A 21,381-nucleotide genomic window follows, 5' to 3' on the forward strand; every position below is an offset into this window, starting at 1 on the left:
AAAATTAATTTTCTGGATACGTGGTAATTAGAATAATTGTTGCTCGTATTGTAAATATTTCTTTGAAGTATTAGAGGAGGATCCGTGTATCTTTTATTTGGATTATGTCGTACATGTACTTCTTTCAAAAATATTTATTACGATCATTTCTCAAAAGTTACCGTAACACTTGACCAAGAAGCGTAGCGAAGTTCGGCGCCGCAAACTTTACGATGAAAATGACACGCGAGTCCGACTCGCACTAGCTCAGAGGGCTTAGTGTGGGTTTGCTATTTACAATCGAGTCGATTTGAAGTGAGAGATGCAGCGAACCAATCAAATTGCGCCATTGTGAAGCAACGATAACCACACTGTAATGTGATTTGAAATGCAAACCCGCACTAAGCACTCACTTTTATAAAATTCTATTTCCCGACCACGGTAAACTTTGTCGTTAACCGTACGTAGTCAGAAAACAGAGAATCTATAACTTCGCAACGGTTGCTTTACCCGTTAACATTTACAAATTGAAATTGGTTATTGGGAAATAGTGGCGAATTGGACAATCGCGGAACATAAACATGGTAATATAATTTCTTTTCCTGCAGATGTTTTGATACGATTGTTTTTCGAGGCCGTGCGAAGGGGAGGGGGTAGATTTGCGCGGATTTGGGTCTTCCCAATCTGAACCTCGGCGCTGGAGGCGGCCGAATACTTCGACCGGATAAAAAGGTCCTACTTATTCCCTGTTAACAGATTTTCAAACCATGTTTTTAGAAAACAGGAAGTTTTATTTTTAATTTAGGCAGATAAGCGCATCTCATTTAGAAGATAAGCCGGTATCGCACGTTTTAATTAGATAATTAAATACAACGCCAATTAAGATTTCGAGTTTTACATTATATATTTTATCAATTAAAAATTAAGTTATCTTGGTTTAAAAAGTAAAAAAAGATTTGTAAGTAAGTTATTAAGTTATTTAAGTAAGTAACATTTTTAAGTAACAAGTTGCAATACTCACTGTATTGCAACTTGTTACTTAAAAATGTTAAATCCAGAATATAGATTTAACTAATTTGACCCTTACAAAAGTTTATAATTCATGTGAGCTATAGGCTTATTATTAGGCCTATAGCTCCACGGACTGGTAAGATGGTTCCACAAATTTGATTAGATTGACTCCTCAATATATTTTGATTAATAGTAGTAGATAACAACAATTAAGACAAGACGGCTTCAACATCCATGAAGATACTTTTCATCTTTATAGAGTAAGTATACAGAATAGATACAAGATAAAATGTAAATTCAAATAAAGAATATGTTACTTAAAAAAGTATACGGCAAGGTTATTTTTTAATATTTGGCACAAAACTTTTATATTTGGAGTAAAAATGTGTTTTATATGGAAGAATATTTTAGATATACGCAGTTCTTCTGCTAGTATATAGCAAAGTTTGAAAGTTCGATTATAGGCAATAGGAAATAAACAAGGATACGCAGGTGGCGCCACTGAGCGAATTATGCAGAACCATATGGGGCTAATCCATCAGGCGATCGCGAACGTGCGCCGCCTTTCATTAATCATCGTCTATTGATTAATGTGTCTCCACACAAAGTAAGTAATTTACTCGGGAATTAATGAACTCTGACTTGATTTTTCGTGAATATCCCTTTTCACTGAAAATTATTGGAGTCATTCACAATTACCTATCGAAGTTACAAGTTATTAGTTGTATGTGTACAATTTACTTTCGTCATTTTGTCAAATTAGCAATTTTTGGGATCGAAATTTCAAAGGAAATTTTTAAAGAGAATAACATAGAAGTTATTATGTTTACTATGGATTATGTCCGAAATAAAGAAAAAATATTATTATTATTATCACATTATATATACACATAAGTACATTTTTTACTATATATATGGAGATCTGGTAATAAAATACCACTACACTTTTATGCGACAATAATATTTTTATTTTTATGCCCTCTAAAACAGATATGACTCATATGACATATAAAAGTATCAGGATTTTTATCGGACGGCGGTCTTTTGTTAAAAGGACATTAAATAGTTATGTCGGCCGTATTGTTTAATCCCGGGGCTTCCTGGATTGTCTGTTATTAGGCAGGGAATATCAAACGGGTGGCAGTGGCGTAGCTAGGAAACCACAGGCCACAGGAGCAAAAAAGATCTGAGGCCCGATTCTCGCGCAAAAGTTCGTTTTACCGGTTTTCTCTGTTTCTTCTTTTTCAGATTAAAACACTATTCTAAAAGTTCAATCTGATGCTTCAACTACTTGTTTCTGGTGAAGGAAAACATTGAGAGGTATCCACCATACTACATCAATAAAATACTCGATAAAAAAAAAGAAATAAAGGAATGAAATGATGATGAGTAACATTCATGGTTTAGCTATTTAAGTATTATTTTATTCATCTTTGATGAGTGACAAAAATAATGGTCTCTTTAGTCAGAGTCCGAAGTGCCCCTGAGTTTAGGCGCCCCGTTGCAAGGCCGTCGGTAGCTACGCCTCTGCGGGCGGGTATAATTAATATTGCAAATGTTGTTAGCAGTTAGGCCCAGGCCGTTGCGTGGGACGGCGCGTAGGGAGAACATATGGCTGGCCTATGTCACGCGAAGCGAAACTTTTTGGCTTTTTCTGCATATGTACTGTACATCCGCCGGATATTGATGAGAACGATCTTTCATGTTTTTCTTTTTGTGATGACTAGACTAGAAGGATATTTCCCGAATCCTACAATTTAGGAATCTTCAAGGCAAGAGAGTGAATAGACTTTTTTTAAGATCTCGCATATTTACGATTTTTCCTGGTTCCCATAAAACTGTAACGCACGTCAAACGCACTCCATTTTTTAATGAAAAAGAAGACTAGATACTGAAACTAGATTTTCGTGTAGTTTCTCTGACAGTTTTCAATTTCATATTCGAATAGAAGTCCGCATTTTTCGATTGTCTGGTACTGGCCACATGAGTTTTATAGTGGAATGCAATTTCTTGATGTTTTCAGTTGATATCAGTTGATAAATGTGAAAATTCATTCACTTTACACTGTTTTCTTTCATTGAGTAAGTTCTAAGACTTATTTTATTCAAATTGCCTAAAAGCATCTGACATGACTTTTACGACTACCTACCGCCATCTAGTGATAATTAGTGGCATACACTTAACACTGTTGACTGTACCCAAGAGTCATAGAGTACCGAAAAACTATGGCTTTTAAGAGTGAGTTGCACCAGTCAACTTTAACGTTTAACCTGCGTGACCCGATGCGCAATGCGATTAACCTAAACAAACGTACTTTGCATTTTTCTGCACAGGTTAAAGTCAACGTCAAAGTTGAAGGGTGCAACCCGCTCTGTGTTTCTCAAACTCTATAATAAAAAGTGGCAAATGAACATTGTTTTATTTTGTCTCGTCACAACTTTACAAAGTTATAGTTAGTCACAAGTTTACTAATACAAGTTCAAGACAGTTGTAGCGTCTCATTTTGAAACTTTCGTCGTTAATTAAGTAAGGTTTGGTAGTATGTTTAACTGTCTCTGTATTTTGCATCGTCCTTTTACTATAATCGGTTAAAAAATCGAAATGAAACTAAAATCTCTGTATTTCTTTGTAGTACTCGTTTTTATATTGTGATATTACCTTACCTTACAAGACTTAGATAGTGGTGTAAAAATCATGTCAAATGCCTATAGGTTAGGTACTTGGATAAAATCTGAGACCTGTGTTAGGAATAACGAATCAATGAAATCCTATATTTTTGTTCAGATTTCCCATAAATCTTTTTTTCGAGTGTGTCAGTTTTGTTAGATTTTATTCAAGTCGCCTAAAGGCTTGTGACATGAATTCAAATTAAAATTCAAATCCTTTATTCAGAAATTAGACCTTCGCAGGCACTTTTTCTCGTCAATTTTTATATTTATAGTTATTTCTCACAAGCTACAAACTACTGATACATGATTTTACGACTGCCGATCGGCATTTTAGTAGCAAGTAGTCGCATACACACTATCCCCATAACTGATAGCCAATTATATAGATAAACGTCTATTACCTATTATCCCTAATAAGGATTGACTTTCTTTCTTGGAACTGGCTTGCGCGGTAGCTGTCTCCATAATAAAATGAACCAGTGTACGGTTTTCTACTCGCGTCATTTCCTATGTCGCTCTCGCGTGCGGATAAAACCACTAGATGATCTAAAAACGATTTGTTTATTTTTATATCAAAGATTTTCAATATCAAACTTTGAGTGGTATTTAGAATAAATTTTTTGACATTTTCATTCTATTTTTGTATTTAAATGGTCATATAATTACGTAACAGATTTGCTTTTGTAGATAACGGTAAGGTACTTCAGTTATTAGGTATTTACTCACAATAAAGTTGACGACCTCGGTGGCGCAGTGGTAAAGTGCTTGCCTCTGAACCGAGAGGTCCTGGGTTCGATCCCCGGTCGGGTCATGATGGAAAACGATCTTTTTCTGATTGGCCCGGGTCTTGGATGTTTATCTATATATGTATTTGTTATAAAATATAGTATCGTTGAGTTAGTATCCCATAACACAAGTCTCGAACTTACTTTGGGGCTAGCTCAATCTGTGTGGTTTTTCCTAATATATTTTTCTGTGGAAGGTTTAATATAAAGTCTCTTACTGTAATTCTATTCTTCAGTAATTTTTCGTTATAGTTTAAAATAATAACCAAAAAATTTACGAGCCAAGAAAAGCCAAGAATTTTTTTTTACATGTGATGTTATTATATTTTCTATATAATTAGGGTCACGTTTTTTTTATCAATCGAACATGGCCTTTGCTTTCATTTCCAGCAAATGTATGCCGCCTAGATCCTAGTTTTCCAGGTTGACGACCTATAAAAAGGCTTCATGTATATGCGGAGTGGTAAAGAGGGAGGGACCCTCAGGAACGGAGTGTCGTTAGTCTACGCAAGTAACTGGATAGTCGTGTATAAGACCGGCTTACGGCACCGTGCGACAACTCCATAGAAAAGGTTTGTTTTACCGTTCAGAATGATGTTACATTTACCACATCCTGGATACAAAAATGAGTAGTATTCATACTTTTATAAATCACCTATTATGTTCGTACACACTTCTTTATTTTGGCACATTGATATATAACAAAATATTTAATAGCAGAAGACTTCTCACATGTGTTTTGATATTTTTAGAGGTCTGTTGGTCCAAAAAACTGTCTGTTGGTTTGTAAAAAGATCCAATAAAAATATAATTTCTAAATAAATGCTTTGTGTTGATTAGATACAAAAAAGTCTATAAAAGTAGGAAGGTACCTAAGTCCTAGATAAATAAGATATAGCTATGAAATACTTTTAAAATAATTTGTAAGGAATCAACTATTTGTACAATCGAGTGTCAATGGATAAAAAACAAATTCAACAACATAGTCTCAAATTGCACTCATAAAGACTTTTTCACGAGTAACAGTAAAAAAGTACGTAATCGTCAAAATTACTTCGAGAAATCAAATAAACTGTGAAGCAAACAACCAATTTAAACTATATTACTTTTGTTCCCTTCTTCGTGTAGACTGCAATAAAAACCAATTACCTAACTAATGATTGGTATAAAAAAGCTTGTAAAAATCACAAAAAATGTTACTTTATTTTTTAATGATTTACTAGTAGCCTATTTATTACAAATAAAATATGTTTTTAAGCAGTAACTATTCAACTATTTATGCCTACTTTCTTAAAAAAAATCTCTTTTATTTAAATATTCGAACATTCATATTTTTGCAAAAACATTTTACCACCGCAAAAGTTGATCTTATTGATAATAAATACCTAATAATAAATCTGTCATAATAAATGAAATCATTCGTTTTGAATGAAAAATGTCGATAAATACAGACATGATGCTGGCAATCCAATAACTGTCTCCTGCAGCGAAGGGAAACCATATTTCAAATTTGGCTGCGGACGCCAGAGCACCATTCAGTTTGTAGGGTGGTCTTTGATAAAAGTAAAAATGGGCGGTGACAAACTCAGCTTGCACAAAAAATTACTCTGTCAGTTTGTTAATATTCACAGACATTTTGTCAGAACATTGACCCTTTGCTCTAGTTGAGAATCACCCTACTAACGTTTTCTTTGTTGAATAAACAAACTGTTGTAAAAAAAGTTTTAAATCTGAATATATCAAGACAAGTTCCGCCAGTTACATAATAAGATTTAGCAGGAATAGCCGAAAACGTTATAAATCCTGTAAGGATTTCGATGGATTTAGCAATACACAGATTTCATTTATCTTCAGATTTCCTAAAGCAGCTTTAAGTGCTCATGTAACAAAAAAAATTACGAAATCCACTACGGCATTCAGACTTTATGTATCCGAGCCTAAACAAACAAACGCGTCAAGGGAGTTTGTTTTGTCGTCGTCTGGACCAGCCTTCAAAAAGGTCTGATTTTACTTCGTATAGTTTCCTCAAATAAAAGTTTAAAACTAGAAAAAACAAGTTTCGAAGTGAAATAAATTATTAATGGTCAATTAATTGGCATAATGTAAAAAAGACCAAATACATGTATATACCGGGATTTCACTACTAACGCTCAAGTAATATTGCACTCGTATACTTTCACCGAAAACTTTATCAGTTAAATACATATTATTTGATAAATGTTTCTACAGATATTACGGTTGAAGCTTATGTATCAGATCTTTGACGTTTCGTCTAGGGATTGCAGATTTGATCCAATCGAAAAGCGGTCAATGCTATATTTCTATGTGGAGTTTTCATCTTGTGATCTCTAACACATAGCAATATTAGTTTGATAACTATTAGATTAATTTTCATAAAATTCCTTTCGAGAAATAGAAATGTATAATCAAAATTAATCTGCGAGTGTCATCTCCATGATAATCAGTTTTCTCATTAAAATATAATCATTATACATATCATCTTTTTATTTTTGAAGTGGTCTTTAAAAAATAATTTACATTTTTAATTGACAACAAGCAACGAACAAAGAAGGTAAAATGATATGGCTTCATTTTGAAGATTACTTTTTGGCTCAGTGAAAATCCTCTTAAGAAAACAAAAGTCAAGATCGGGACATTCTCTGGAGCGGCTGCCATAACTACGGAATTTTCCGGATACGGCCAAAAATTTGTCTCATTTTGCGGAATGCACGAGAATTCTTAGATGATCGAGGTATCTGAAAATTTTGATTTGAAAATAAAATCAACAAACTTAAACCGTAATATTGGAGTGTTTTTGAAAAATCTTTATAAAATTGCATATTTGTCATAGACTAAAAAAAACAAAAGACATAAAACTGTCTTCCCGAAATTAACGATTTGTTTGCATTATACTAAAGTTATAGGTAATTATATTATTATGTAACTTTGAATATTCCATGATAATAGTAGACATTAAATTTTTTTATGGAATATGTACTCTAAATAAATACTTATTTGTTAAACATTGAGAGACCACGAACTGGTATAGTATGTACTAAATTCACAAAAGCCGATTAAATCACCTTCCATTTAATATTCACAAAGAACGGGACAGACAGAATTCTCCAAGGAAAATCTTTCGACTTTATGAAAATATACGTTAAATTCACGGAACATTTATTTGGAACTAGTGCTATTAGAAAACAATGAAATTCACTCGAGAGCGCTCACTTCATGTGATATTGAGAGGTGAACCTCAAACTCTGCATTTATTGACCCGAGATCCAGACATTGATGCCATTTTTGAATTCTAAATTCAAAAAGACAAAGACATACAGAATACAACGTTTGAAGATGTACTTTTGGATATACATTTATGTAAGTATATTGTTCTTTTGCTATAGTATTAGAACGATCCAAAATTCTTCATAACATACATTATTTTCTGAGTGTAATGAAAGTATTTTGCGATCGTAATACGTATTAAAAATAATTAGAGATATTTGGGAACCCTCGAATTTGTATGCCTATTGGATTGTTCATAAGCTCTTCAATATTGCTTTGACTAATCAGAGACTAACAGGCTTGACTTGATTAACTAGTTAGTGCCTACAGACAGGCACATATCGAGGCAACCTTGATTAATTTAATACATCTATAACTGTATATTTTGCTTTGCATATTTTATTTAGGGAAAAATAAATCATTTTTATTTATTACAAGCTGTTTATCCCCGACTTCATCTGTGCAGAATATTTACCTCTGACAGCATATTTAATTACATTTGTTTTTGTATTTAATGTGCACCCACCCACCCATGCCAGATTACTAACTTCTAAGATCAATATTTTATGTAATAACCAATTAAGTAGTCTTCTTTTCAACATGATTTTCATACAAAATAAATATCTTCCAGACATCAACAGTTCTAAAGTAGAAGCGATATTAATATTCACAAAGAACGGGACAGACAGAACATTGTCCGTAATGTCCAGTCCATTACAGCCTTTGGGGGTTGATTTTCGAAAAAAGTGGCCTCGATCTTTGAACGGGTGTTTTTCACTACATGCATCAAATTTTATAGCGGTTTAGCCGTGAAAGCAGAATAGACAGATTACAGGAAAACAAATACCAAAAATCACTTATCTTTTTCTTTCGTCCACCCCTTCTCCCAGTTACCTATCTGATATCAGAAGAGACTCAAACTTCATTTCAATTGCAGTAAGATGAAAACGACTCATGTTTGTGGCTTCCATATTAATTCGTTAATTTGGAAAAAATCGTCTTATTTAAAACTTTATTCTGCAGATTTTTTTAAAAGTTTTGCTTTAAATCATTTAAAGAAATACTTATATAAAGCAGTTCACTGAAATAATATACATATCAAATAATCTGAAGATGTTAACAGGAATACTACAACGGAGTAGTTATTCACTAGTTATCTAGTAACATTCAAACAACTTAGGTGAGGTTCATTACCAGAAGTTTCATAGAAATTGTACGATTAAAACTGCAAACTTGGAGAAATGAAAATAACTTTTAGTAAGTATATAGGTAAAAAGTTTCTTAGAAAAATATAATTTTCACGACAAGCTTTTCTTGTTGTCAAAGAGATCTTATTGCATTCAATGCATGACATAAAAATCATGTCCGTGCTGTAAACAGTTGAGGAGTTCCCTCGTCGAACCCGGGTGGGACGATGCAACAAACTAAATGTATATTCAAAATTTCAGGTCAATCGGTTGAAGATATCTGCTTCAAAATTACATTTTACCCGAACATATTCACACTGTAAGCTATATAAAAACGTGTAAAAATTACATCTAATATTATTGCTTGTACTCAGTTAAAAGTTTATATATTTAATTGGACGTTATCAACAATGGAAAAGGCGAACGTTCTTGATTTAGATCTAAGCTTTCATAAAAATTGAGAGCCGTCCTGATGCACGGGGACTAAAAGTATTATTTGAAGAGAAATCTTAATCAATGTAAAAGCGTTTTAGATCCAAACATCGCTTCTACTTTGGAACCATTTGACCGCGCAACTATTTATTGTCGTTTGAAAGATATTTAGTAATGGATTGAGTGAGTGTGTTTTTATACGAGTGTTTATTTAACTTGCCGTGTCAGTTATTGTGTTGGTTGGGTCTTGCTTAAATCTTGGAAGCCGAATTTAACACAAGGGATGTGCCAATGATAAAGCTGTCTTAAATTGTTTGAATTTTGTATGTATGATAAACGTGATATTTTTGACAATAACTTTGGCAATATTCTGCATTTATCGAAAGGATGTAAATACGTTAAATATGCCAAAACAGCTTGACGAAGTGCGATGATATCGCATATGGGTAAAAGAGAACCAGAAATCCTGAATTTTCTCTCTCAGCCGCAGGCTGCGATCAAAATATGAATAAGAGAATCTTCACTATAGCGTTCCAATACATTCGGTAGATTCACTTCAAAAGTATTAGATTAATAGGCAGTGACATTACGGACAACTCACTCTGGAATCCACTCGGAATCACGAATTTATCAAAGAGTGGTATTCGGCTTTGCGAAACGGTCTATAGGGACCTGTAGCTGTAATCTACATTTTGCATACATTTATATGAATCTACCAAAACATCCAATTTTAAATGGACAAATCACACAAACTGAGTTAGTGCCATAAAAAGTTCGACACCAGTGACCCAATGGTGCTATATTTTATAGCATATGAATATGTGATTATTTGTATTATGTGTAATATGTGTGTATTATGTGACTTTAGACGTCGTTACTCTAGACTTCTAAATCTATAGTTTAATCAATCATTAAATTTCTAATGACATTCTGTAAGCAATTTTAAACAGAATAGAATTAAAAATAATACTAATAATATACATTATTTAATTCAATTTCATTTTAGACATAAATTATTAGTAATGTGTTCTTTCACCTCTATAATAATTATGACGTATGTACTTAAAAATAAATGTATTACCCACCCAGTTTATTTGTGTGCCCGAAATGTTTAGGCACATTAAATTCACTCATGTGTTTTCATAACGGTACTTAAATAGAGGTAAAATAAAATCAGTTGAATTTTCGAGTGAAACGATAATATTTTCATAAATATTCTGTTTTACGATTCCGTTTTGTAGGATCCCGTTCACCGCAGAAATGATACGCGATCGAGTTTCGGAAAATCTGCTCAACGGAGTGTGCCAAATCGTCAGCTCGTAAAAATATATCTATTTTATTCTTATCTAGGTAGTATGTTATGTTTATTTTATAGGCACAGATGCAAGTTAAGTTTTTGAAGGTATTCCGAGAAGCAATTATTGTAAAAAAGAAATCATCAATATATATTTTTTGGTTTACAAACTTTAGATAATATCATAGAAGGAAGAAGGAGCCTAGGCTAGGAAGACCATCTTTAGTTACTTAAGGCTATTAAAAAATGTCGTATCGAGAAGTGAAATATGTAGCTATGAAGATAGAGCAATGGAAGCTACGAAAAAGTAAAAAATTGAAGGAACTACACCGACAAGAGCCTCGCATAAGGTGATGATAGTACCTATTAACTGCGCTCAATTGGAAAACTTTTAAGTATAACGTCAGGTCATACAGAGAAGGAGTCAGCGGTGCATAAATATTACGTAATTCTAAGCTATGATTAAGTGCGAGTTTACAGTGAATTCTAGCAGGTCGAGTGAAGTTGACTGTGCATAGGAGCCTAGGCCACTCGCACACACGACTGGTCACATTATTGAGTTGGCGCATGTCAACAAGTTCAGCGTACAACAAGTACAGTGAACATCACAATAATCCACACATATTCACTGAAACTTCGCCGTTTTTACAACTGGGTGACTTAACATTTGACTTTAATATCAATGTCATAAAAGATCTTCGGTCTTAAACTCTTTAGGTTTCCTCTAATTAAAAAAATAACGTTTTTAATACTAATTGAAACATCTTCCCGCTCAATTCCAATTAGTACCGTAACCATTTAAATCTTTATAGTAGGTATTTAATAACCCGAACAACAGGTAAATATTTCGCATTAGAAGAATGGATCCTTCGATGAAACGAAATGTGTATAAAACTATAATAACCGCATTTGAGAATAAAAATCTATATATTCTGTAATATAGATGTAGATAAATTCGATTGGTCGCAGTGATGCGCGAATTCCAGGGCCTCCCCTCCAACATGCGATCACGCGTGCACGATTGACAAGCAGCGAAAATCTGCGCACAGAGTATACGCTGATGGGAAATATACAGAGCACGCTTCACTTGTTTCAGATATTATTGAGACAAAACTGTTTTGAAATTCGCACCTCCTATTGATTTTGCAGTAGGTTTCAAAATATCGTGACATGATTATCTACATTATTATACTCAAAGTTAAAATAACTTCAGCTGAATAAATAGTTAAAGATAACTAGGTACCAATATTTCGTACAATAGCATTAGAAATGTTAACGAAATATGTACAAAAATAAAAACAGCAAATACATTTTCAACTCAAAATATTAGATTTTGCAACAATAACATGTTCAAATAGTTGAAACACAAAACTGCATATTGTTCAAGTGACATTAATTCAAAGCATTAAAATAACTGCAACAGTTGTAAATTCATGCTTTAGCAAAAAACTAATTAAATTGCTTTTAAAGTAACAGACGGGAATTTATGCACCGTGATTTTCACCCCGTTTTCAAAGCGGAGAAAAATTTCACATCTACTAGCTGTGAAAAGAGCAATCTCGTTAAAAAATCCTGAAGTTTATAAAATAGCTCTTAATAAATAAATCAGGAGAGTTCTATAAGTACAGTGGTGTAGTATGTACAGTCAACAGCACATCAATCTACCCAAATTTATTGAAAACTCGCCGCTATTACTGCGCCATAGAGGGTTATGCGGGGTAACTTGATGTGACTGTACCATAAGCCTTGGTGTAAAAGAAAACCTGATTGAGTTCTATTATAGGAATTAAAATTTACGATGAAGACCAAGTTCGGGTCAGATTTAGTTGCCCCTGGAGTCAAATGTTCCACTAACTACGCCACTGCTAACTATACATACTTACCTATTATAAAAACAAATTACGCTAACGTGTCTGTCTATCTGTCTGTAATAAACTCAAAAACTCTCCCCGGATTTATACCAATAGATTTTGTGATTCCTGAGAACGGTTTAAGTGTATAATTTATTATGTTTTTACCCGAGCGAAGTCGGGACGTGCCGCTAGTTATATCTATAGCAGCTCCATAAATACTTCGAATCAATACTGGAGTCTGGCTAAGTTATTTAAAATGCAGTTGACACGTCACCCGAACGAAATGCAATATTCGCCTTGTCCAAGCGGAAACATGGTTATTTTCAATCGAATTTTTTTTATCTCGAATATTCAGTACAATGATTTCGATGGCGCGGCCTTTAAATATTCAGGATAGTTTATTGAATAAATACATATTGTGCCGTCTGAACTGGATATTTCATATCTTTTGACGATTATGAACGGTTACTAATCAATATTATACATTACTAGCGTCCTGTCCCGTCTTCGCTCGGGTAAAAATATGGGTAATAAATTATACATGAAACCACATGGAAATCCGTGCAGTAGTTTTTGAGTTTATAGTAAACAGACAGACAGACGCGGCATAGTAGGTACTTTGTTTTATAATATGTAATAAAGGATTTCATTTCAGGAATATTAGACCTTATTTCTAAATAACTATCTTTTAAAAATTAAATATTAAAGTAGAATTAAAAAAATAATAATCCAATGAATGGATAGATATCATCCTCTAAATATATTTTATTATATTCAGAAATATGTACATCAATCTGTGACGTATCAATTTATGACGTAGTAGCTGCGCCCGCGGCTTTGCTCCCTTAGGAACTTCGAAATAAAAAGCACCCTATGTCTTATTCCAGATTATATTCTACCCGTATACCAAATTTCATAACAATGCGTAGACTGAGCGTGAAAGATAAATAAACAAACGTACACATACAACGACGACCTCGGTGGCGCAGTGGTAAAATGCTTGCCTCTGAACCGAGTCTCGGGTTCGATCCCCGGTCGGGACATGAAGGAAAATGATCTTTTTCTGATTGGCTCGGATTTTGATTGTTTATCTATTTGTTATAAAATATAGTATCGTTGAGTTAGCATCCCATAACACAAGTCTCGAACTTACTTTGGGGCTAGCTCAATCTGTGTGATTTGTCCTAATATATTTATTAGTTTATTTATATAAGTCCTCGCAAACTTTCGTATTTATAATTTCAGTAGGATACATAGCATACAACTATACAAGGACATCGTCGCCATACGTCTCATGTTTATAAACGCAACACATACCGTGTCCCTAGTAATAAACATAAGCTTCTCATCTGAAGGGCACACAAACGTGTGTGGCCCCACTATCCGCTGAGCTTTATAAATGATAGCTTCGCTCCTCATTCCTTCACAGGAGCCCTATTTTCAACTGCGTTCGACTTTTCTATGCATACAGGTAACAATTCGACCTAAGTATTCGTTGGCATCAACAGCTGCATATATATGCTATAAATTCCTAAATAGAGAGTCATTCTATCCCTAGACCATTTACAAAAACATAACTATGTGTGTAATTAACTACTTACATTGTGTGATTGTAAATTTGATGAAAGTAATTAAGTACTAGGTATATAATATGTTATATGTGTTCAACGATACTTTAATATTTTATAACTAGTTATCGAGTAGTTTTTGAGCTCGCTTGAAATCATTTTTTATTATTAGTATGGAAGTATGGATACAAATTTTGACCACGATTTTTATTCAATGTGAAAAATATAATTTTCCGTCTTAACTTGATCGGTGATCGAAATCGAATCGGTACTCCGGTGATAGTACGACATTATTACCATATGCCGTCAAAAATGTATGGTGCGTTATTAAAGATTTTTGAGAATTGTCTTACTATTAAGCTATTTTCCCGTTTAAATTATAAATGAGTTCAGAAATATGCAACAATTTGACAGTTTAAGCCTACGTACCTAAGTATATATTCGCCGGGTTATCGCGTGCGTTCACAAATAGGGTCTCAGCAGGGATTACATCCGCGCCTGCTACTCGGCGTCCTAGCTCAGCAACAAATGCGGAGCGGCAGCGCGACGTGGCGAATTACGACAATATCGGACGTATGTATTATTTTCATCTGGCAAGTGATGTTGGTTGTTGTCATTGCGAAATTTCATAATCGAATCGCGTCGTGCAGCGCACAACGGCTCGGATGGGTTACTATAGCATCGCCTGGAACCTGTTCAGACCCACTCAAAGAACTGTCAGGTTGTTGACACTATTATATAAGCTACTTTTACAGTTACGTACCGATCGCAATAGAATAGTTTTTATAAAATAAATCATTACTTTTATTAGTACTTACGTATACTTTTAATATAGTAATTAGTATTTAATATAGTAATTAGTAGTATTTAGTAGTCAGATTAATATTTATCAACTAATATTAATAGATCTCCGATTTTTCATTTCATGTTAGACCGATTTCGATTGCACATCAATTCAAAAATAGCGAAATGAAATTCTACCGAGATGACCCAATATTGACCTAAAATTAAACTTTACTTTTATTGTATGCAAGGAAGTATAAAAATAATCTTCTAACAGTTACGATACTATAATATACTTTAGGCAAATCCTGTAGCGTAAAAGTTCAATTTCTACTACATTAAGCTAGTCGTATAGTTTTTATTGCTTTCCACCGCTTTTATAAGTATTTTAATAGATAGTTTTTATTATTGAATCACTTTGACCTGATTGTCTTCTGTTTATGTTTAAACATCATAAAAGTAGTTACGGGTAGGGTAACTCAAACGCGAGACCTTGGTACAATAATAAAGATTAAATCTACCTGTGTACTAAATTTCAACGAAATGCATCCAGTAGATTTAGCGTGACTGAGTAACAAACATCCTCACACACATGTAAACTTCGCATCGCATTTATAATATTAATTAGTATAAATAATTAATCATAAATTTAAATTTAAATAATTTCGACATACTAATTTGATTGGATGAGATCATCGTTCCGGATCATAATCTGATCCAAGTAATAAGTAATCTTTGGCCATCCAATGGGGGCAATGCTGCAACGGTAATACGACGTTTGGATTGGGCCTCGGTATAATACGTATCTATAGGCTTATTTGGGTTGGGTTTTTAATAAAATTTACTCAATAACTAAATCACACCCCGGGCCTTTACTCCCGCTGGAATTTTTAATATAAAATTACAGGTTGCATAATCTCGTGTAAGTAATTTCATCTAATTCCATTAATTACATTTAGCATGACTGAGGCTTTGACATATCCACTTTCGCATTTATATTATTAGTGGATATTGAAATGTTTATAAATTTTGGTTTGTGCGTAAGTACATACAATAATTTCTTATGATATAAGAATTATAATAATCTCTCTCTTTCTCTCATCTGAGCTTTTCCCCTTTTCAGGTGTTAAGCGTCGGAGCCCAGGGCTCTCTCAGAGAATAAGATTAATATTCTATCTGTACTTACCTAGTAACTAAGCTAGTAAAAACTAATCTAAACGTCCAGTGCGGCTTTCGTTTCATGCTGGCGAGTTTCCCAGCATAGCAACTTGTTATACGAGCCGTGGCATTACAAGGTCCTTGTTACACAGGCATTCCAAGCGCTTCTGGGCTTTCCAATACCTGTATGTGTTTCGTCTTACATACCTATTATCTACAGACAGGACAGTCATTATGCTTATGTGAATTTAATTGGGTAGATCTAGTCAAGTTATGGTACTCGTAAATTCACATCAGATAGGTCCGATGATGCGTGCCATTGATCTGACAACTGGGGATGCCAACGAACGTGCGAAATGGAGGCCAAAAAGTAGGAAAGCGGGCCCTGGGCTCCGACTCAATGGCTGAGGAAGTAAACCGGGAAAACGCTCAGATGAGAGAGAGAGAGATCCAAAATAAATTGTTTACAACAAAATATATTGTGTATATATATATATATTCACTTTTTTATGAAAAAAATGAGTTTTAATTTATTTGGCTTCGCTACAAAAAATAAAATTCCATTTCTTTGTAGTAAGAAATATTTTTTCGCTGACTGAAATCTTGTTTTACGCAAATTTTAGCATTTACATTTTGCTGAAGTCTCTTTTCTGAATATCGATGCAAAATATCTACTAGGCACAATCGATTTTGTCGTTATTTTTATCTTTAGAAACACGCAAAATATCAAGCTATAGAAAAACAAGTGAGCTCGAATACTAAATAAACAAGTACATACAACCTTCTGGTTGACAAAAAGTATTAGGATTTCTAACGAATATTATAAATGCCAAATAAGGTTTACTGGTTATGTACCTCCTTTAATTTTAGCATAGAATATTTACCGAACTAGCTGTGGTCAAAAGCTAGTTATTTTTTCATTATTTCTAACACATGTAATTAGATATTACATGTGTTAGAAATATGAAAAAAAATCTAGCTTAATGTAGTATATAAAACACGCATAAATAATAAATTTCAGCAAACTATAAATATAACTTTTTAACTTGTATTAAAGCAAAATCCAGGAAATGTGGTAAACATACCAAAATTTGTAATTTGTAGAAGGTAGGAAATATCATGTGTGAAGCTTGTTAAAATATATTACTAAAAGGAAACAAGGCTCTGCATAAACCAGCCAAAAAATGGGTCATTACGTACTCCTTGCCGGAATCCGCGACAAAGGTTGTTTTGAGGGTTCTTTGTATCTTGGCGTCTTAGGTGAGCAACGGAACGCTGCACTATGTAATACGATAAGGGAATGCAATTCCAACTTTGCGATTCGGGGATTAAACAGAGCCGAAGACGTAGCGGGAAAACTTAGTTTCAAATGAGAAATACGATATACAAATCAAATTTAAGTGTTTGTATCTCGTTTTCAATGTAATAAAACTAAGATTTTAAAATAATAAATAAATGTGCAATCAAAAAATGAGAAAGAAAAAGAAATTCAGCAGTGGAACCCAAAATACAGGCTATAAAAAAAGACCTAGCTTGGATTCAATTATTTACGAGAGTGTCGATCCCGAGATTGTCTATTCTCTATTTAAGCGTCGCCTCGTGTTAAAGTGCTTGCCGCATTTGTAGCTCATAGTACGCCGGGTAACTAGTGCGAGTGTTATGAAATAAGTTACTTAGTACCATTTTGGGAGTAAAATTAAAAGTAAGTAAATCTAACTACATCTCCGAACTTAATGGCTCTAATTCATTTAAAAGGACCTCGTTATTTCCACGCGTAAAATCTTCATTAACCTCAGAGTACTTGCAATGTTGAGCCTTACCTGTAACGTGTAATTAATGTAACGAACTAAATTCATAAACTTGAACATAAGTATCTTTACAACATTTGAGTCTTAGTGATTTCTCAGTTGGAAGAAATAGTACCAACCGAGAAGAAGTGTTTATCACTAGCTATAAAAAAAACTTAATTATAACAAAAAAGCATTGCATAGATTAGAAAATCTATTCAATCCATTGCATAGATTAGAAAATCTACTCAAAGTGCAGTTTTGTTTTGTGATGATAAATTAAATTTTCAAGAAACTGTACTTACAAAATATAGAAGCCATGAAGATAAGTACCTGAATCTTATTATGTGGGAAGGTAAAAGGGCACAGAAAAGCATGTTCTGAGAAATAACTGACATAAAGGCTCCTCACTACATATATAAATCACTGTGGGGCGTCAGACCTAATCTTGATGGTTATATACGAGTAATTTTTCTATGCTCTGTAAGATCGTTGTGTTAAATTATATTCATTATATAAATATCTGATACCTTCTGTGATGTTATTCAAATAATACAACAACTTTTCTGCGGGTAAATAGAGACATGGTGAGGAAAAATGTTTTGGCCACCTCACATCACTTCTTGATTACTGGAAAAATCTAAACTAGGAGAGGGTAAGGAAATCGAAGAGGGTCTTGGATTCAAATGAATCAAAATAAACCGTAATAAAAAAAAATAAACATATATTTCTAAATGCACCTATTTACTCTCATATATATGTTTCAAAGTAACAACTTGATCCAACTCTAAATAATAATCTGGGAAAGACTTGCCCGATTGAATATTTATATTTTTTTTTTCAGCGTTACTTTCACCCGGTCAAATGGATTAAAAAATGTTTTCCTTATAATTCCGTCGACGTAATCCCACTTACATAATGCAGTATAAAATATGAATAGGTTGGGCGCTGCAAAGCGACTTGAGAGGCTACAATAACTCGCGGGTCCCAATAGTGGAATATGTCTCCATTTTTCGTTCCCAAGCGTATATAATTTAACCTTTAAAGACCCTAAAGGCGAAGTTGTGACGTATTTATTTTATTTGCTCGAATAACTTTATAAATTTGTTGACGCCACTGAATTAGGTTATTTATGGGGGATACGTTTTACTGTGTTCTATATGATATCGATTTTTCTTTGCGTGATGTAATAGAAATCAGATAGCTGTAAACAGATAATACAGTCTGAAAATTTCTCACGTCCATCAAATTATGTGGATAGCCACATTTTATTGACTTTTTGAAACCATTTAAATTTTTTGATGAATCTGTTTCCAACAATTCATTTTAACAATTTTTTTTCTCTCCCATTGACGAGTAATGAAGATATAAAAAAATCAACCTGTACAATCGCCATTCCTACATTCACAACTTTTTTATTCATCTCATGTACTTGGGGCAAGGCTGAGATCCTCATAAGTCAAAAGGTGAAGGGGCACTCAGGACGCAATAAAAACTGCGTAGAAAATTTAACGACCACCAAAGTTCATGTCGGGCTTGTGACCGACTGACATGAGTTCAAATTGAGATATTCGTTTTCCGAGTGCTTATTTTTATTTATGTAAAAGTTACACTTACAAATACATTTCGTTAGCGTGCTGATTCATTCGCGTATATCTCTTGGGAACATTAATACCTAAATATACTTAATTTTTGTTATATAACTGGACAGGGCACTTTTTGTGGCTAGTATCACTCTCCCATTTTAGAGCTTTCTTGGTTACTTCTATGATGTAAATTCGCCTTTGACTGGACGAGCATGAGTCATCATGCTCATCCAGTCAAACGGTATATTGAGTCTCACTATACCGCTATTAGTCTCAATTTGAGACTAATACACATTTTGGCGGGTGAAAGTAGGTAACAATGAACTATTATCGAAACTAGAAAATTAAAAATGTATAGGTATCTATCTCATCAATTATATTCAACTGAAACCCGTGCAAATCATAATATCCTTCGCGTAACATTTAGTTAACAGGTTGCTACTTAGATGAGATGGAATGAAACATAATTTACAGAAATAATGGGTTAATCCCTCCAATAATCTTTACCCTTTTGAACCCTAAAGGTAATTAACAAGCCTTTACTTCGCTGTTAAGTCCCTTATCGGGAAATTTAGTCTGTAAACACGATATAGTAACATCCCCGTATTGTTTGTTACCCAGGGTGGACTTTTTGTGTGGTTGTTGTTGTTGAAGATGGTTCAAGTATATTGGTCTAATGATTATCTTTATTTGGTATAATTTATGGTTATGTTCTCTTTGCATAATGTAAATTAAAATAAAGTATTCAATGTTTAAAAGAAAGCATGTTTAAATAGTTCTATTGTTTTAGCGTAGGTATTCTTTCCTTATAATATTTGTTTGATATAATAATATTATTACCGATAGGTATAGTTCTTAATACATTTATGAAATTCGAATTACAGAATTATAATTTTATTATGTTGTTGTTTTAATTATAGTTAACTACGTAATTAGAATTTATTACAATGTATAATACTATTTCAAATTCCAATTCCTCAATAAGCAACGTTTTACATACATTGTTTCATAATGATTACGTTTTATTTATTTACCAACACTTAAATATATGTAACTTAGTTTAAATTTATTAGATATCATTATATTACATCTTCGATACGCTACACATAATACTTTAAAAAGATAGTTACATAACAATTTGCTTATTAACAACTTTAAATAAATAATAAGCAAACTAAAAATAGAACAAACAAAATTTTTAACATGAAACTTTTGAGAGTAACGAAACGTAAGAATCGGGCAGCCAAAGTATTCAAAAGTAAAACAAAAGCGGGAAATTCTAAAACTTAATACCCAGCGCTAGCGAAACAAAATTAAAATGGAGGTAAAAATAATTAAACTTTCCACCCTCTGTTTGTGTAGCAATCACGTCTGGCGGGCCGCAGAGAAAGAAAACTCTAGGGTGCTTTAAAACTGGGAAGCTTTTAAAAAGCAGACTCAGCAGGTACTTACCTAATACTTGACAGATGCAAATGGGAGTCAGCGGCTCGGGGCCGGTCACTCTTGGCACTTTGCACTTTCAATCCGGACAATCCCTTACGCACCGGCGACCTTCAAAGTTCCGTCAATCCGAACTGTCTTAGTACTAGTTCTTACAGACCCTAAGAGATAATTTTAAAATTACATCTAATTACTTACTAGAGCAGATAAATCAAAAGGGTTTAAGATATGTTTTTATCGCGTAAGCGCGCTCGAGTTAGTACCGGGAGGGTTCGGAGAGATCGTACGTCGTGGAGAGGAGAGGATCGGACACACGATCCAGGAGAACGAACCGACGTGAGTGACGCCGGGCGCCCGCTGCCTCCCGCCCGCCTAGCGTCTGCACGCTGCGAGCAAGAGGGATGCCACGAGAGGGCGCCTCTCCCGCGAATATCAGCGTTCGGATCACCTCGCCAGAGTTTCAAGTGCTCTCCGCGCCCGCCAACGCTCTCGCCGTGAGGGAGGGCTCACACCGACACAGTTCCAGATCGTCACAAATAACTTCCCTAGACACATTCCTATTTC

The 21,381-nt window shown here is 33.9% G+C and overlaps 1 protein-coding gene across 9 annotated transcripts in view; it reads right to left on the reverse strand.

Annotated features, from left to right (window-relative positions):
* The window catches only part of mub (mushroom-body expressed), a 160,999-nt gene extending 139,835 nt beyond the window's left edge, over window positions 1-21,164 (reverse strand). For 4 of the 9 annotated variants that reach the window (XM_053748000.2, XM_053748006.2, XM_053748005.2 and 1 more), the window contains exon 1: window positions 20,830-21,164. The gene's annotated coding sequence lies outside the window, so the exon portion shown is untranslated. The remainder of the gene's footprint in view (window positions 1-20,829) is intronic. The other 5 variants (XM_053748009.1, XM_053748007.2, XM_053748003.2 and 2 more) reach the window with 3 other exon arrangements.
* Between the last annotated feature and the right edge of the window lie 217 nt (window positions 21,165-21,381).

This window comes from Plodia interpunctella, chromosome 7 (genome assembly GCF_027563975.2).
Source record: "Plodia interpunctella isolate USDA-ARS_2022_Savannah chromosome 7, ilPloInte3.2, whole genome shotgun sequence".
In the NCBI taxonomy this organism is placed as follows: Eukaryota; Metazoa; Arthropoda; class Insecta; order Lepidoptera; family Pyralidae; genus Plodia; species Plodia interpunctella.